Genomic DNA, 12,444 nt, shown 5'->3' on the forward strand with positions numbered 1-12,444 from the left:
AATTCTTTATAACTGATGTTCTATATTTAATGCTATTTTTGAAGGACATAAGTCATTTAAATTCAGTAGAGAAGTATGGGAGTAGATTTGAACATCTAAAAAGCTGATGGTCTAAAGCCAGTTCTAACCCAGGAGTTCTTGAAGATGACAACTTACTTCTGAAGCTCTTAGTTACAAGGCTGAGATGACACAGTCTAACTGTAGCCCCTCCAACCTGTACAGAAGTAAATCACTGTCAATTTATCAGAATCAGGCACTGGGTAGGCAATTTCATATGGAATTTACCAATATTCAGCTTGATACTTTTGCAGAACAATGAGTCTAGGATACTGTTCTGCTAGTTACTCTGCAAATAAGCATCTCCTTTGTTTTTACCTTTATTTTTATTTATATTCACACATAGAGAGAGACAGGCAGAGACAGAAATGCAGAATTTCCTTGACTGGGAGACAGAAAGATAAGAAAAGTTTACTTTTAGAAGATTTATAGTACAGAGGAAAAGGCATATAGTAATACAGAGGAAAAAAATTGTCAAGCTGTTCATTAATTTGGTGTACATGCACTCGATACTGAGCGGGATTCAGGTCAAAAATACTCTGGCGTTATCATCCAGAGAAAGAGCTACAAAATAAAAAGAGGGGATAAATATTCTTTTCCTCCTCCTCACACATACATTGTATCTCTTCCCATTGCCACTTTCAGTGAGATAAACAGTCAAGTTACATATAGCAAGAAAACCTTATACCATGAAACATGAATCTAGCACATCCAGTTACTGTACCCAGGTGAACTGGAATGACTCCCTACCACAAGAATGAAGCATGAATAAGTCTGCTAAAATCAGCTGTCACTCACTTTATGCCCAAATAAGCTAAAGAACTGGAGACTGCTGATACAGAAAACGCAGTATCACTGGCTTGACATAACATAAAGCGTAAGTGTTCTGGCACTGGAAGACCAAACTAAGGAGCCTCCTTAAACTGATTTATGAGCAACTTAAACAAGCCGACTTTAAATCTAACAGGTCATAAGACTTTAAGCACCAGAGGGTTACCTACTGCTTTTAGCAGTTACGTGTTAGTCATCCACCCTGCATGAAGAGCACTTTCTGTGCAGAGAAAAAAATTCTTTACTATGATTCAGAACAAGTCACTATTGACTAAAGACTGACTTCATAGGACAGAACCATCACTTTAATTAAAGAAAAATAAAATTAAACATTTTCTCCTCCTGAGAGACTACAAATTACTCTGGTTCCTTGCAAATAATGTTTTCTTACCAGGTTTTTGTTTGAAGTCTGTTCTATTCCTTTCTGTCATGAGCACAGGGAGAAAAACAGGGTAGAAAATAAGTAATTCCTTTGACTTCATCCCACTGTTTAGCTTCCTGGTTAAACTTTTTTTCTAGATGCAACAGTTAAAATCTCACCTTCTGGTGCAAGCATCAAAGGTTTTCTCCAAGTACTAAATTGGAGCAGTACTTCCACCTGGGAACCTGGCAAGGGTCTCCTGCAACATAATGGGAGTTTACTCCAGAGAATATATCTGTCCATGGTCTCTACCCAGCGCTTTAGACAAAAGACAAATTCACCTTTCCGACCTTCACTTCTGGGGGCAATAGAGTGCTGTTTACTCTGGCCTTTGTCATCACTGGTATATAAGAACATGAATACCTGTTTCACTGAATTTTAAAAGCCTGACAGTGAAACTGAGAATACATTATTCTGGGCTGCAAGAGATGCTGAAAGAAAATTTCTTTAACATGAGACAGGTCCAATGACAGCTTCAGAAAATTCAAGAACATGCCTTACAGACAAAGCAGAGGCCTGCTGCACCCATACAGTAGAAGCAGACTAAGCAAGATGCTTATTATTTCCTTGTCTTAAACCTAGACACAAGCACACTAAAATATGGTAATTTGTAAGAAGTGTATAAGCATTTTGTAACACTGTAATATTAGTAGTAGTATTTTACAACATAGCTATGCATATATAAAAAACACATAACTGCAAATGGACAGAGACTTGCAGTATACTTGCCCAAATAATGCACAGGAAAACATAAGCAAACAGTAAAATCTCCAAGATAAGAGCAAAGGATGTAGAGTGGGCAGGAAAGATGTCAGGTGAAACCAAACTAAACCTGAAGAACAAAGAGATATGTCTGATGGAGCCAGAATAATCCTGCAAAGTAAATAAAAAAGATGCCTAGCAAAACTAGGATAAGTCTTACTCCCTAAAATAAAATGAACTATGTCAAAGGCAGATGAAATCACCCCCTTTTCTTCCAGGGAGGCAGCAAGGTGCATAAAACACTAACAATAAGCAAAGAAGGATGTTAATTTATGAAAATCACAAAATGCTCACTTTGATTCCAACTTCTCTTGCTAAATAGCTCTCAAGCGCTTTACTTGGGCAACTGTAGCCATCAGCGTTAAATACAGGGCATTAGCTCCACAGCACTGTGTACAGGTGTGATCGTTAAGAACTGTTTGGGAAATGTAGTGATAATGACTGGTTAATTAAAAACTAATGACTGGAAAGCTGTATTGTTGGTGTATATAGATTTAGTAAAGCAGTTTGCTTCATCAGCCTTTGAAACACTCCACCACCAGAGAGCTCCAATTCTCCGATATATGTAAACACACAAATATTTTCTTGTAACACTCCAACCGCATCTTTTATCAGCGAAAATCAAGTTTCTTCTCAGATCATCCTGTCAAGCATGTTTTAAGCCCCCTCCCCTTACACTTTTGAGAAAGTTCAAAAATACTTGTCTTGCCACTTGACAATCTGTCCCCAGATTTAAGTGACCTTTATCCTGCAACGGATCATCTAAACAGATCCTTCTGCTCACATAGGAAAGACACAACCGAGTGCATAAGACTTTAGGGCCAGGTCCAATTCTGCAAGTCATTCCAGAGACAGCGTGAAAGATGCAATTAAGTTCGTGTTTTGAAATGGAAGCGTTTACTATTCACACTAAAGTCATTAACATCTCTCAACTGAGATCTAAGCACCCTCTTTAAATAGAGAGAATCCTTTTATTAACCCCGGCCTCTACAGAAGGTAGGCGCAGGTCGGTTTTTACAGTTACTCAGCTCGCACCAGCAGCCAGGAGCTCCCTTCAGCTGCAGCGGGGTGTCCCAGCGCACGGCCCCCTCGCCGGGGGGGCTCCAGTCCTTCACCCCGGCTCTCCAGACCCCTTCTGAGGAAAGCGGCGCTTCCCTCCGCCCTCAATAACAGGGGCTGGGCAGGGGAGACCCCCCTGAGATGTCCCCCCCGCCTCAGGCGAGCGGGCCCTGCAAGCTGACCGCCCCAAAGCCCCTGGAGCCGGGAGCAGCCCTGCGGAGCAGCCCGGCCGCCGAACGCCTGGAGCCAGGACCCCTCAGCTGCCAACAGACTCACCCTCACGTTGCTCCAGCACCGGCGGTGCCTTTTTTTTGTCGCCGAGCCACCTCCATTAGCAAGATACCCCCAACCCCTTGAGGGGCAGCCTCACCCCTCCCGTCGCCTCAGCGGTCGGGGGCGGCGCAGCGCTGCCTCAGCCCCGCGGGACGCCGCTGTCCCCTCCGCGGCTCCTCCAGCCCTTCTCTCCGGCCAGAGACAGCGTCAGTTACCTGGTCCCGCCGGCAGCCGCTGCCCCACGCCTCCTCCCCGTCTGTCTGAGGGGAAGGGAGGCGGCGGCGCGCGGAGAAGCAGCCCCGGCCCGCCGCCGCCGGGCCAATGGCGGCGCCGCCTCCCTCAGAGCGGGGCGGCTCCCCGCGCCGGGGCCGCCCTGCACCGCCCCGCCGGAGTCGCGTTCGCCTTCGTGTCTGTGTTCGCGTCCGTGTCCGTTTTCGTGTCCGTGTCCCCCGTGGCAGCGGGAGGGCGTCTGAGGGACCGGGGCGGAGCGGGGACACCGTCCTCGGGGCGGGAGGAGCCTCCGGGGCGGGTTTGAGCGGGCTCTCCTGAGGCAGAAGCTCCACAGCGGAGAGCGGGTATTTACATAAAGTCCACGCAGGAATATCAGCTTGACTTGAGCAGTTGCCCTGAGGTAAAATGATCGGTATTTCACTTTACCTGGTGACAGGTAACCCACGGGGTGTGAACATACACCCCTGTTTGCAGTAAAGATACAGGCGGCAATAACGGAGGTTTCAGTCATCTATTTGTCCAGGAAACCATGGTAAGTGCTTTTTTGTTTAATTAGTGGCACAAAATACACACGCCGGCATTTCATAGCATGTTTCAGCAGGACCTGCCCCTTGAAGCACCTCGCACTCAGCAGCCAAGGCAGCAAGGTGATTTCTGAAGCCAGACTCCCTGCAGGAGCAGGGTGACAGCACCGACCCCCTGTCATGAGGAGAGCCGGTGTGGTGGCATTTCCCTCCTCTGCGTGTTCTTCTCACGGCTCTTGCTTTATATTTTAATCCTGTTTCAGGGCAGCTGGAGGATTTCAGTCACTGGAGTGCCAGGGAGTGGGCCCTGCTGGGCCTTGTGAGGCTCATGAGGCACTTGCTCTGGTCTCACTTGCAGGAGCCTGGTTTTAAATGCCTTCCCCATTGTGTTCCCAGCCTGAATCCATTCACCCCCCAAATCCTACATCATCAGCACTGGCTTCCTGCTAACCATAAATTCTTATGTTTTACCTTCTACTCAAACTTGAATATGGTGAAACAATGTAATGCTTCTGAGAGAAAGTTTCATATCCGTGGTATTGGTATAAAGAGTTGGTAAATTACGTGTCTTTTCAATTTCATGTATTTTATATGTGGCTCTTCCTTCCTGATGACAAAATTAGGGACTAGAGCATGCTTTATGCACTATCCAGTAAAATTCTGGCTTAATAAGCCTTTAATAAGGCTTCCATTCAGTTCACAAGGACCAAAGTGAATTGGAGACCTTGTGAAAGCTTAAAACTCAGTTTCTCCCTGCAGTAATTTTCATTCAAGCATCTCTTATCCACATATCCTATTTATTCATCTTAATGCAGCACACTAAGCTGTACCTATTCAAACCCACACTGAACTCCTGTTCAGCACGGATCAAGAAACATAGTTTAGTATGTTAATTAGAAGTGGGGGCCCTTCTGGCACTCTTGGTGCATGGAACATATTTTTCTATCGTGTTAAATATCTCGTTTTTTCCCCGCTCACAGCAGTCCTGAAGAAGGCAGGCAAGACAACTGAGACTTTTTAGACCAGACAGGCTGTATCAGCTGGCGGCTGTGGATACGCCTGGCCCCTGCCGGAAGGAGCCGGAACTGATGGGTCTGGTGTAGTCATTCTCCAAACCAATTCCCCCCTTAATCACAGACTTTGGACCCAAACTTAGGGAAAAGCAGCTCCTTGGTGCTAGGAAGCTCCAGGTGGTAGAGGCGTCCACCACCGTGACAAGTGACAGCTGCAATACAGTGTATGGGGCGTGTGCTGTGTCTGTTAAAATAGATACGTGCTGTCTCCTACTCGCATTTAGTTTAGTGATTTGTTATAGAAATGGATTTGGATGAAACCTGTGGGATTATGTATGCAAAGGCTGTCCCAGCTCAGACCAGTTACCAGTTCATAGTGTGAGTGTTTGCAATAAAGAAGAAACTGAAAATACCTGAACGACATGCATGGTGAGGACCCTCAGACTGATTCCTCAGTAACTTCAGATGGAAAGAGTTTGCAACTGGTATACAGCCTGTCCCCACAGTTGCTCTGCACTGGTGTAGTAGATATGAAGAATCTGGGGGTTTTGTGTAAGCATGGAGCAGTTGTTTTTCATGCGAATTGAGTCTGAACTCTCTCAAGGTGGCACCAAGGGGACAAAAATTTGTGATGGAAGGATGGGCCCTACCAACTTTCCCCTTCATCTTCCCCATACATAGTCACAGAGTTGTTAAATTCTCAGCACAATCAAAAGATATAAGCATGCTTTTAGTTGCAGTGCAACACCAAGCGTTATGACATCATGAAAAAAAAAAAACCCTGCATGTATTTTTGTGTAGTGGTATTCCTGACAGATTCGGAAAGTGGATCACCTCTCTTCCTTCAGCATGTCTTTCTCTCTAGCCATTACCCGAATTACAACAGAGGTCATCCCAATTATCCCATTAATGGAAAAACAAATGAGTGCTTCGGTGTGGTTACAGAATGGCTGGAGATAGTAACTTCCAGAGAAGCAAATCCACCTGACATGGCTTTTTTTCCTCCAGCTTCATCCAGATAGAACCTCAGTCTCCTTGGAACACTCAGCTGCTCCCTGAGGTGAACTAACACAAATCACAGCTAACTCAGATGCTGCCAATTTCATCGCTGTAGTGGTTTCCCTGGCTGGTGGATTCGACCACATCAGCTCTTGCTTTACAATCTTCTGTTGGATCCTGGGCCCCAAGGTCTTTTTTTCCTTTAAATCCCTCTGCACTCTTAGGTTATGCGATAAAAGACTCTTCTCTGCACACACTGTGAAAGGCAGAGGAACGATGGTGGGTGGAGAAGCCTGAGAGATACCCTGCCTGGCTGCTCCCAAGCCCACCACAGGAGATGTCAGCCCACCAAAGGTCCATCTCCACACACATGAAGGAGCACAGAGGCACGAGGGCAGGTGGGGGAGCCCCAATAACCCCTTCAGAGACACAGCCCCTCCCAGGGCTGTCCCAGGGGAGCCTCAGTCCCTTACAGACCAGGGGGGGATCACTGCCCGGCAGGGGGACACACTGTGGGATGCAAGGGAAGGGGATTTTCAGATTGCACAAGACTTACTATGGGACAGGGAATGAGGCAAAGATGGGAAAAAGAAGGGATAAATGTAGTTTGGAGAGGAACAAGCATGGGAGAACAGAGGGGTAAGGGGATAAAAGGGGCCAGTCACTTGTAAACAGGGCTGGTCAGTCACTTCCCTGTCCCTGCCCTGCGCCTGCTGAGCATCATCTGTCATGTCTTCTATTAAACTCCATTTCTACCATTTTTTTGTGGAGGTGCAAGTGGCTCTCTATTCTGCATGCATGTGTGTACATGGGAGTACTACTTCTGACCTCCTTGCTGGGTCATGTCACATGGGAGAGGCAAATCCTGTGCCACCTTACCAACAGTAGGCATTTCTTTAGATATTTAAAAAGAAAGCCTTCAAAAATATTTTTTAAATAATTCTAAAATTCTTTTAAAATAAAACAAGAAAATGTATACCGAAGGCGTAAACTGTGAAAGGAAACAGTGTGGGTAATTTAGCTGTATATGATGCTCTCTGTGGTAAGAAAGAGATTGGCTTGATAATAATGATCACGAAAGAGATGGCTTTAAAGAGCAAGTGTGCACGAATAGGGCCTGATTGTTTTCCTGCTCTTTTGCTCCAAGACAAAGCAAATGTAAGTCCTGCTGCCACTGACCAGGGCATCTTTAAATTTGTGCTATTAAGCAGCATTGCTAGACATTGCTCTCAAATGCCCAGTCAAGGAAAGGACATGAGGCTCTAATTCACTGTTTGATGATTTCTGGGAGGTAAGAAGGAATCTATGAATAACTGCAGTTTTCCTCAAGGACTGATCAAGATAGTTTCTGCTTTGCAATTGATGAGAAATGCTGTCTTGTGTTTAATTAGATAGTCCTTCGTCATTAAACCCTTTATACTAGGTGCCTTCTAGTCTTTTCCATATGTAGTTTTAGTCTTTGACAATTGTCTTGAGTGTGCACATATCTGTAAAAAGGTGAATTTGCCGTTTTAAACTTGATCAGAACATGGAGCCAAAACAAGTTTCATGCACTAGTGATTTATAAAAAATGGTCTGGCACTTTGCATGGAAATTTCCAATCTCACTGTGGCTTTACCCTCTCTTATCAGATTTCCAAAGTTAAAAAAAAAAAACAAAAAAAAAAACAAACAGGGAAAAAAAAAGATTTAAAGAAACATGAGAACTTCTTTTCCAGTGTCAGGTCAGCGGGACAGCTCAGCGGGAAACTCAGCATTAGGGATGGGGTCAAAATTGGAACCAGCTCTCTGGAGTGAACTTTGCTATAAGACTTTTCTTAGAGCAGCACCTTCCGCAGCCCATCTTAGAAGGTCATGAGAAGGAAAACACATTCTCTTCATTGCCTCTTTTTGGCACAGTCTGCGTTTTCTGGGTTTCTTTCCCTCAGGGTGTAAGGCTGAGAATTCTGGAATGAAATGCCCCAGAAGAGCAAAGGTTTTTCCTCCAGTTCTAGAGGGTGTTCACAAAAGGTTTAATTTAATTTCTCTAGTTACTGAAATAAGCAGCTGCTCAAGTGGCCCATACTTCCCCTGCCCTTTTATCAATGTTGATATTTATTGAAAGCAGCGGGACTAGCCGGTTCAAAACCAGGCCTAGCAATTCTCTGCTGTGTTACATTCTTTCTTGTGATGGACATTTTGTCAGTGGAATACAGGACTTCTAGACTTATATGCTCTGTTTCTGCCTTGCTCCAGGTCCCGTACCTTTCAGAGCCCTTCCCCGGTCCTACCTCTGCCTCCTCAGATTCTCCCTGTCCTGTCTGTATGGCTCAGGAGGAGCATGTGAGAGAACATCTTCTTGGTCCATCCTTCCTTCAGTGTAGCCAGAGCTGTCTCTTTCTTCACCAGAAACAGCCCGTCACCTTCACCCCATCTCAGGCTTCACAGAGGTGCGGGTTTTAAAAAGAGCAGAACAGGACTTCCAATGCTTACTGGGGTATTCAAACACCTCTTGGGTATTTTGCAATAGAAAGAAGAGGGATTCTCCTTCCCTCCTCAAATCTTCCCCAGGCTCTTCTTGGGCAAGTCCTCACTGAGGGTTAGACAACATAAAAAACAGAGGTGAAACTCCCATAAGTGGACCCAGGGTGCACCTCCAGATGGTCTTGCCAAGAGACCCTGTGTCCCGAAGAAGCACCCCTGGGTTCTGTTCAACACGCGATGCTTTATTCTTCTCCGCTGACTGCAGTGGCTCTGTGGTAACACGGCCAGCCAACTCTTTGTGGCCTAGCTGCTATTTCCCTGCCTCTGTGGTCTTCCTATTCCTCACATTCCTGGGGGATGTGCTCTTCGATGACTTCTTCCTTGCTCTGAAGGTTTTGCTGGTCTGCCCAGTTGTCCCTCAGGACCTGAGCTGCTGCCTGCTGCACAGCAAGATGCTTGTCTTCCTGCAGTCAGTGGAGGACTGAAAAGACACAGGAAGATGCTTCAGTGACTGTGAAATCCCAAGTCAGAATGGTCACGCCTTCCCTGCCTTCCCAAGTTTGAAAGCCTTCCGTGGGTTCAGTCTCATACCCAGGCTGAGGTTTGGGACAGGGCACTAGAGAGAAGAGGCAGCGTAGGTCAGCAGAAGGTCGTAACGTCTTTCCCCAGTCAAGGAGACAATGTAGAAGAGGAGGGGCAATTTCTACCTACAAATCCTCAGAAGACTCATACCCTACTCTGTCAGCTGGGACATCTGGCCATATACATGCCCTTGAAATTCTTCTTTGTGAAGATGGAGGCCCATCGTAGTCACCACAGCCCTGATGATGGCCTGGTTGAGCTGTAGACAGCGAAGGGAGAAGTTTGCTCCAAATGAACCTCACTGAACTCAGCATCCCCCAGACATAAACTGCCTCTTCCCAAAAATAATTATTTCCCTTATTCGTCTGGAGGAAAAAGGCTTGCTCAAGGGTGTAGGGAGTATTTCCTTTCTTTTGTACCCATAACCCTTCTGACTGAAAGGCCACTGGAATTCAGCTAGTTCTCAGCAGGAATTCTTCAGGCCCAGCTTGTGGGAGAGGTGGGAAGGTGGAATCCACCCACACAGCATTTCTATGCTCTTCAGCAGCACCTTCCAGCTCCAGACGTTTTCATAGATACGCTGCTTCCTCCCAAAGCACTTCTGACGTGCCGTTGTTGCACAGAAAGCCAGGTGAAGTCCAGCATGACAGCTACTGCTGGAGGGCCGACAGAAGCAACAACTCTCACCACTTCTTCACAGTCCAGCCAGCTGCTGACCACATTTCTGACCATAGAGCAGAACAAAGGGTAAATCTTGTCACAAAAACTCATCTTCCCCCATTTGAAGGAAGGAACATTTTTCCCAGTCTTGGAAGTTGAGATTTACACCTTTTGATCACCTTTTCAGAACTGTAACAAAAGAAGGGGCGGGGGGAAAGGTCGCGATGTAAAGTACGTACCAGTGAGAGTCTTTTGCATGATCACCCCGGTCTGTCTCAAATGGCACTCCCATGCTCATTGGCATTCAGTTCTGAACCAAATTTGGATTCAGGGTCACATGTGAGGTGTTTTAAAATTCCTTCCTTGAAATGTTGAGATATTTCTCTCCTCCATCTTCTCTTCCTAGATCCCTTTAGGTAACTCCTTTATACATATGTATTTCTATATAAGTTATATATTGTGTATATTGGTTCCTGATGACCATTAAAAGGCAAATGTCACACCCATTTTCAAGGCCAAGAAGAAGGATCCAGGGAACTACAGAGCAGTCAGCCTAATCTCAGGCTCCAGGAAGTTGATGGAGATGTTCCTGGCACCTGTGTTCAAGCTTGTTAACAGAGGGTCAAAGAAGAGCTGAAAGCACTGCCTGATCCTGGCAATGCTGTTAACCTGCAAATTAGGGACTCAAACTTATCATAATATTTTCTCTTTCTGGATATAAGACAAGATTTTCTAAAAGATATAAGTATTGTCTGCCCATGCAAATAGAAAAAGGCAAAGGTTGCCTGCAGTCAAGTTTAAATACTGTTATTTTTTGGCACAGTGGGATTTAAATATGTCCAAGTTAAAGATCTACTGTTACAAAGTACAAAGGTCAAGGCCGTGTTTGTCTTTGCCAGCTGACTTAAGACACTGTTCTTATTTTTTCCCTGCCTTCTATTCAATGCCTGGCTTATGTGTCAGCTGGCTACTGTGTCCTAATAGCATCAATCAATCCATAATATAGGAGAAGGAAATTAAAAGTCACTATAGTTTTTTATGATTTGGGTTTTTTTGTTTGTTTTGGTTTTTTTTTTGCTTTCTCATCTGAGCAGTTATGTGGGGCCACTGAATGAACATAAACGGCGTCTTCCTACTGTCTTCAGCATAGATGCATTGCAAATTATGATCTCTGCCTATAGGACTGAAAGTGTTTTGTCCTTGCTTTAATGAATGTGCCTTAGTTATAGAGACTGCTGTACTGCGTGAAACAGAACTGGTCATAGAATAACATAAGCTCCCACAGGACGCCAGAAACTCTGAACAAAGTAGCTAAATATGAATTTCACCCAAAAATAAGGACAAAGGCATTTTAGTGATTTACAGTTTATTTCTGTGGTAGAGTATGGCTCTCAGGGTTACATGGCTCAGGTGCTGAAGTCCTAATAAGGATGATGTACAGAGCCCATCCAAAACCAATGCAGGTCTGCTGGCCAGCAAGAGAGAAACAGAATTAGACTGGGATCAGCCTCCAGCCCTCCTTTCCATCTCCTTATGCCCTGTCGCCACTGCTGGGACATGGCTTTCTGCACAACACTGCTGTAAGGGGCAAAGGGGGATGTAAGGGGCAGTGGATGGCTGCCTGTTACTCGGGTGGAGGAACCTGCTCCATCTCAGTGCCTTGGATGGTTTAGGGAGCTTTTTCCTGAGAAAGCAGCTCTGCAGCCATGCTTGACCCAGCTCACATTTGGTGTGGAACTGCACTACCACTGTGAGGCTTGGAAATGCTCTTTTTCTTGAGGATAGCTGCAATTTTACTTCCCGATTTTAAGCCTGCCACCATAGATATCCATTTGGGTGCAGCTCAGGCCATCCCATGACCTTTGACACACAGAAATCCCTCCCAGGAGTTAAATTACCCCTGTGCTGTTGTTAGAATGGTTTGAGTTGGAAGGGACCTTTAAAGGCCATCTAGTCCAACCCCCCCTGCAATGAGCAGGGACATCTTCAACTAGATCAGGTTGCTCAGAGCACCATCCAATCTGGTCTTGAATGCTTCCAGGGATGGGGCATCTACCACCTCTCTGGGCAACCTGTTCTAGAGTTTTATCACACTCACAGTAAAAAATTTTTTCCTTATACCCAGTTGGAATCTACTCTCTTTCAGTTTAAAACTGTTACACCTCAACCTATCCCTACACCCCCTGATAAAGAGTCCCTCCCCATCTTTCCTGTACCCCCTTTAAGTACTGGGAGGTCACTCTAAGGTCTACCCGGAGCCTTCTCTTCTCCAGGCTGAACAACCCAAACTCTCTCAGCCTGTCCTCACTGGGGAGGTGCTCCAGCCCCCTGATCATCTTCGTGGCCTCCTCTGGACCTGCTCGAGCAGGTCTGTGTCCTTCTGATGTTGGGGGCCCCTGCACTGGACACAGCACTGGAGGGGGGGGTCTCACAAGAGTGGAGTAGAAGGGGAGAATCCCCTCCCTCGACCTGCCGGGCACACTTCTCTTCCTACAGCCCAGGATACGTTGGTTTCTGGGCTGTGAGCGCACACTGCTGGCTCATGTCCACCAGCACCCCTGAGTCCTCCT

General features: G+C 45.9%; 1 protein-coding gene across 4 annotated transcripts in view; it reads right to left on the reverse strand.

The window, feature by feature from the left end:
* The window catches only part of SYTL2 (synaptotagmin like 2), a 64,635-nt gene extending 60,949 nt beyond the window's left edge, over positions 1–3,686 (reverse strand). For 3 of the 4 annotated variants that reach the window (XM_074860384.1, XM_074860385.1, XM_074860380.1), the window contains exon 1: positions 3,407–3,630. The gene's annotated coding sequence lies outside the window, so the exon portion shown is untranslated. Of the gene's footprint in view, positions 1–3,406 lie in introns of all 4 variants that reach the window. The other variant, XM_074860383.1, reaches the window with a different exon arrangement.
* Positions 3,687–12,444: the final 8,758 nt, after the last annotated feature.

The sequence above is a fragment of the Strix uralensis genome, chromosome 2 (assembly GCF_047716275.1).
Source record: "Strix uralensis isolate ZFMK-TIS-50842 chromosome 2, bStrUra1, whole genome shotgun sequence".
NCBI lineage: Eukaryota > Metazoa > Chordata > Aves > Strigiformes > Strigidae > Strix > Strix uralensis.